The sequence below is a fragment of the Suricata suricatta genome, chromosome 13 (assembly GCF_006229205.1).
Source record: "Suricata suricatta isolate VVHF042 chromosome 13, meerkat_22Aug2017_6uvM2_HiC, whole genome shotgun sequence".
In the NCBI taxonomy this organism is placed as follows: domain Eukaryota; kingdom Metazoa; phylum Chordata; class Mammalia; order Carnivora; family Herpestidae; genus Suricata; species Suricata suricatta.
The window spans coordinates 29,689,251-29,695,850 of NC_043712.1; the positions used below are offsets into that span (position 1 = coordinate 29,689,251).

Sequence of the window (6,600 nt, forward strand, 5' to 3'; positions counted from 1 at the left end):
CTGTTACACACACACACACACACCCCACAGATTGAGAGGGAGAGGAAGAGATGGGAACACATAAACATATTATTAACTGTTTAATTTGACTTAGATTTTTTACTTCCAGGAAATTTTGATTTTCTTTTTACTTGACTGTACTTGTAAATTTTTCACGTGCATAAATTACTTGTTAAATAAGTAAACTTTGGGATGCTTGGGTGGCTCAGTTGGTTACATGTCAGACTTTGGCTGACCTCATGGCTCATGAGCTGGAGCCCCGCATCGGGCCCTGTGCGGACAGCTCAGAGCCTGGGGCCTGCGATTCTGTCTCCCTCTCCCTCTGCCCTGCCCTGCTCGCGCTCCCTCTCAAAAATAAATAAACATTTAAAAAATAAAATAAAATAAGTAAACTTTATAACAGAAAATATATCAGGTACAACCTATATTTAGAACGACTGTGGGGTTGCTACCAAGCCAGGAACTTGACAAAACTATGAGAGGACTATAAACTGTCAGCACTACAGCAGAGTCTTAATACAATCAGGTGAGGGAAGCTCACTAGGGGATGCAAACTGTCTCTAAGAGGCACAGACCAGCAAGCAAATCCCCAATACAGAGTGGCATCATGACTGTAACAGACTGCTTGGCATACATGTAAGTGACAAGTGACGTGGATCCTCACGGAAGCAACTCTCAGTTCTCAAACCCTCATATGCATCTGATTCTTATTCCTGAATTTTTGACCCAGTCCCTTCAGCTTTCCTGAGAAGCTAAAACAACCCTCCTTAGTTAGGTGATCCTAGGAAGATTTATAATTAACTACAGAGAAAATGAATTAAATTAAGCACATAGTATTCGTATTTTCATTTCACCCAGGAGAATCTGTGTGTGTTTACAATGTTTAAGAGAATCTGGCAGTCATAATTTTAAGTTAAAAGACATAGGAGAAAGTTACAAGAGATTAGAGGTTAGAGATATTCTATACAGGAAGGTATTAGACTTTCAAAAGTTGTTTAAATACTTAGTAAGCTTTTTGCTAATGAAAGTGTTGAGTTTACTCTCAGGGTAACTAAAACATGTAAGAAAAATCAAACATATTTATATGTACAAATGTAATTTAAAATCAACTAATTAAAAAGGAAAACTTCTTATATACATTTAAAACTATCAGATTTATAAATAGAAGAACAGATTTATAAATTAAATTTACAGAGCTAATAAAAGGTAGGTTTTAAGAATTTCCACATTCATATATTCACTTAATTTTCAATCCATGTAATTGCAGGTATTCTTTGAAAGGCAGAAAAGCCATCCCCCCGCCCAGTAAAAAAACCCAAACTCTCATTATCATATCATATAAATTCTTATAGCAACAATAGAAGAAAACAAAGGCTCAGGTTTAAAAAAAGTGATTATGCATATTATATCTAAATAGTAAATTTTAAAAAATGTATGCCAATCACATAAAAACTTAGTTTGACGTTCCTCTAGAAAAAAAATTTTTTTTCGTTTACTTTGAGAAAGAGAGAGAGAGAGAGGACACACAAACAAGTGAGTGGGGTAGGGGCCAAGAGAGAGAGGGAGAGAGAGAGAATTCCAAGCAGGCTCCACACAGTCAGCACAGAGTCGATGTGGGGCTCACAGTCAAGAATCCGAGATCATGACCTGAGCCGAAATCAACTGAGCCACTCAGGATCCCTGACATCCCTCTAGAAATTTGAATAAATTATCACTCATGAACTCTGGGTCTAAAATTAAATAAACTGGACATCAGACAGTAAAAATAAGCACAATTTAAAATCAGACTCACAGCAAAAATACCATATTGTATTTCTTTAATCAACTACTGCTTGTAGATATCAAGTATTAACAATAGCCCCCTCTTGATCAAGGCTACCTCAAAGAATAACACACACAGATAAGTATCCAACCTATTTACAACTGGTTCCTTTTTTTTAAATTTTTTTAATGTTTTATTTATATTTGATACAGACAGAGACAGAGCATGAGAGGGGGAGGGGCAGAGAGAGAAGGAGACACAGAACCAGAAGCAGGCTCCAGGCTCTGAGCTAGCTGGCAGCACAGAGCCTGACGCAGGGCTCGAACCCACGAACGTGAGATCTGACCTGAGCCGAAGTCAGAGGCTTAACCGACTGAGCCACCCAGGCGCCCCACAACTGGTTCCTTCATTTCCTCATCTATTCATTCACACATTCATTCATTCACTCCAAAAACACCCAATATAAGTAACTGATGTATGGTAAGACTCCTGTAAGCCCACAGGGAACTCCTTTTCCAGACAGGTAATCCTCCCCAGGCCAGGAGCTATTGTCAGAAGCTAGGTTATGAATGGCTTTCACTGTCACGCAAATGAGCTTGAACTTTTCAGTCTAGTGCGTTTAAACTGAGAAACCTGATCTGGTTAACATCTTTAGAAAATTCACTGGGTTAATCTTCTGGAGGTTTGTTTAGAGTCCAAAGATTACAAAGCCCAAGATCGAATAGGAGACTATCACCAGGTGAGAGATGATGTTTTTATCTATGCTCTGCTGTCAGAGTCAGGTGAGCAGAGTGAGGGGTCTGACTGTTCAGATTCACAATGTTAGTTCTGACTAATCAAAGTTTTACTGTAATAAAAATAAATTACAACGTCTACTTTGGGACTTAACTCTGGATGGTCTCTGCTTTTTGAGTTTTTTTCTCTTTTGGGAAATGGGAAGAATCAAGATTAGGTGATGATTCGAGTTACCATGACACAATTTCCAGTGTCGAGGGTGGTGAGCAATTCTCGCTGTGGACAAAGAAGGAAACCAAAAGTGTTCAGGTAAATTGTAGGTACCTCTTGGGATGCAGTCTCTAATGAAACGTTTATGGTGTTTTGGTAAAGTAACAGCCTCAATAAAATTTTTCCTCACAACTCACAGAGATTCTTTTCTTTTTTTAAATGCTTTTTTGTTTGTTAGTTTGTTTGGGGGGGTTTTTTGAGAGAGAGAGAGAGAAAAAAAAAGAGAGCACATGAGCAGGGGAGGAGGCAGAGAGATGAGGACTGAGGATCCAAAGCAGGCTCTGGGCTGAGAGCAGAGAGCCTGATGTAGGGCTCAAACTCAGGAACCTTGAAATCATGACCTGAGCCAAAGTCGGAAGCTCAACCAGCTGAGCCACCCAGGCGCCCCACAACTCACAAAGATTCTTTGTGTTTTGTTTGTTTGTTTTTACAAAGATTTTTTGCTTGACCAAACTTAAGTCAGGCTCCTGAATCTTCTCCTAACACCTGTACACTTCCTTGTAAAATCCAGTGTTAGCAAGAATCTAGCTAAATTTGTTTAGCGAGAAACCCCACCCTCGGTATCTGATCATTGTAGCCGATCTTCAGCATGACTCCTGTCAAATACCTTTAGCCAGAATCACCTTTTGTACATGATGCTCCCTCTTAGTGATTTGCTATCCACCGTTCCCTATCCTGTTTCTCTGCTATCAATTCCCACTTGCCCATGCTATGTTCAGAGCTGAGTTTAATTCCCTTCTGCAAGACTCCATTTCAGGGGCCCTGTACCTATCATCATGGCCCCCCTTGATGCCTTGCCGTCTTCAATAAGTGCCACTGAATATTTTCTTAAATACACCCAAGGGGATAGATGAGTCAGGATCATAGAAGAGATCCTTAAAATGATCTCTTAGAAGGATCTTTTACTGTGAAAGATGGAAACTGTTGTCAGGGTTCTGGTTTCCATGTTGGGTGGTGATTTCAAGGGCATTTCCTTAAATAGACACATAATGAGAATTATGATTAATTTCTCTCTATGACCTTAAAGTCCAATTATATAAAAATAAAAAGAAAATGAAAGAGAAAACACCCTCCCTACCACAAAGGAGGGAAGGTAGCTAACATGGAACACAAAAGAGGGCTCAGCAGATGAGAACCAGAATCGTGGAACCTTATCTTAACAGGAATTTCCCAGTCTTTCCTAGGTCACCACTCCTCCTGCCTCTCCCTAGAATCGCCCAATTATCTTTCATAAACTATCTTGATGGCTGTTACACTTTGTGTTTTAATCTGAAAAACTGGCTCCCTGTTACTCTTGTATATAGTTATTATTATCTATACATAATGAAAATCACAAAAAATAATAATAAACACTCTTAAAACTACCATTCAACAGGCAGATTAGTCTTTCTATATGATTTTAACAAATTGAATATGACACAACTTCAAATAATCGTGTGTGTCTCTTCATATTGGATGAAGTTTAATCACATATAATTTTAAAACACAAAATAGCAAAAAAAATTTTTTTAACCTCTCAATTAAAAGAAGTCTAGAAGTAGGAGGTCTGCGAGTGGTCCAGGAAATGGGAATAGCTTCCCAATCTCCTGTCTGTCCCAGATCCAACTGTCAGCCTATACTCTGAGCGAGGAGCCCAAGTTGGGACTTGAACTCATGATCCTAAGGTCAAGACCTGGGTTGAGATAAAAAGTCATATACTTAATCGACTGAGCCACCCAGGCACCCCCTGGGTATTCCTAATGACAGACTTCCTGAGAATGTGACACACATCTCATTCTTCTCTCATTCTCATTCATGGTGTTGGCACTATGTCAGAACAATTCTTCAATATTGCTTGTAAAATAGAGGCTGAATGGATGCTCAGGTGGATGGATGGGTGTTCAGGTAGATGGGTACAAGATTCTACGGGAACTTAATATCCAGTACCAACTCTGCTGACATAAGAAGAAACCACAGAGCGTTCACTGGCTTTACTGCCACACCTTGTGACCACTGAACAGACTTTTTAGAGTAGGTGTCTACAAGCCAGACAGCACGTATTTAGGCTTTCTGTGTAATAAGGTCTCTGTCACAACTATTCAACTCATGATAGCAGCCATAGACACATGTAAACGAATGACCATGTGCCAGTAACACTGAAATTTGAATTTCATAGCATTTTCACATGTCTTTTTTTTTTAACCATTCAGTTTTGTAAAAAAAAAAAAAAAAAAGAAAAAACATTCTTAGTTTGTGGGATGCACAAAAAACAGGCAGTGAGTTGCAGTTTGCTAACCCTCCGCCTGGAAAGGCAAACTGACCTAGAATTAGGAGCACAAAGAAAGGTAATAAAACAGTGAAAACTCTAGGAGCTGGCTTTCAGTTTCCTTTGACTTTCCTTTTTCTACATCCCTTTCCTGTGGTCCTCTTCCCCAGGATTTGTTTTCAACCAACGTGTACATTTTCTCATATCTCCAGTGTTACATCATTAGAACAGAATTTGCTTAAAATAGGTTTCTGGAAGACTGAAAATCATTTGAGACCCAAAGTAATAGCTTTCTAATGAAGCGCTTTGCTGCATTTCGAGACATCATTTCATTCGTGAATAAAGCTCTGTGTGCCCAAGTGATGGCATATGACGTTGGCTTCTATTCCTCTCACAAAACAACATGTTTTTCTGTTTGCAAGATTTGGGGTAGCCCGGAGGGCAGGAACAGATTTACATACCTATGCTTGAATGAGTAGTGATGACATATTTGAGGGGAAAAAATATTCTGCAGTTCTCATTTGGAGACTTAGTTGGCTTGAGACTTCACTGCTCTTTTTAAGAAGTGCTTTGATTTTAGGTAGTTTCGTTCATGATAGGTAAATAAGATAAACGTTACAATGTATGACAGATTACGTTTTCAAATACCACTTAAATGGGAATTTATTATATACTTAGTGAATACTTGGCTCTTTCACAGTAAACCCTAAGTTATCTCCTTCAGCTCTCACTCACCTAGTTATTTTTGGATCTTTTGTTAAATCTCTGTGACCTGTTAACTAAATGATTTCTGAGAGATGAAGCTCACAAATGACCTCTTTCAATGCACGAAAGCCCTTCATTAGTAAGGATAGCCACTTTTCCGACATCTCTTTCATAATTCACTTCTCCCTTCGCTCAGCTTTGTCTCTTAGATGTTCTGTGCAAAAATTTTAACCTTCTCATGTAAAAGAAATTCTGGAAGTAGGCTTCCTTACCTCATTCTCATCTATGGTGTTGGCACGATGAAAGAAAAATTCTTCAATAAATATCCGCCAAAACTAAAGGTTGGAAATGGGTACTGTTATCACCAAAGCCACACCCCAGGGGAGACTGACAGGTCAAGTGGAAAGAGCCACAGACCTAAATCCCATGCCTGGCTAGGTGATCTAGTTAAACCAAACCTTTCTGATTTTTAATAAATGTTTACAGTTCTGGCTTTTGGCATTAGGTAAGGTGGTACTTGGCAATTTTCAAATCTTTCGTCGTTTGCAAATTGGGGATGATAATCTGTAAAGTCCAGGGTGAAGTGATGTCTAGAGGAATGCTCACTAAGGCACCTGGTATAACGTCGGGTGCGGTGGGGATTCGGGGCGGAAATAGGGTGCCCGCTACAATTTTTATTATGAGCAAAACCAGTTCCCTCCAGCGGAGAAAATGCTTGGAGCCCTGCTGGGGTTGTGAACAGCGCGGAGACCTAATCCTTCCAGAATTGCAGTTTCCTCTGCCCTGAGCCTGCTTTTCCTTTTCTGCCCATCAGTTGGCGCCTTTTACCGTCCTTTCCCCCGCAAGCTGGTCGCTCCGCAGCTCGCAGGTCACATGGCCTGCC

At 39.8% G+C, this 6,600-nt stretch overlaps 1 protein-coding gene across 1 annotated transcript in view; it reads left to right on the forward strand.

The window, feature by feature from the left end:
- The window catches only part of TMEM246 (transmembrane protein 246), a 40,246-nt gene that overhangs the window by 11,293 nt on the left and 22,353 nt on the right, over positions 1-6,600 (forward strand). The gene's annotated exons all lie outside the window — the stretch shown is intronic.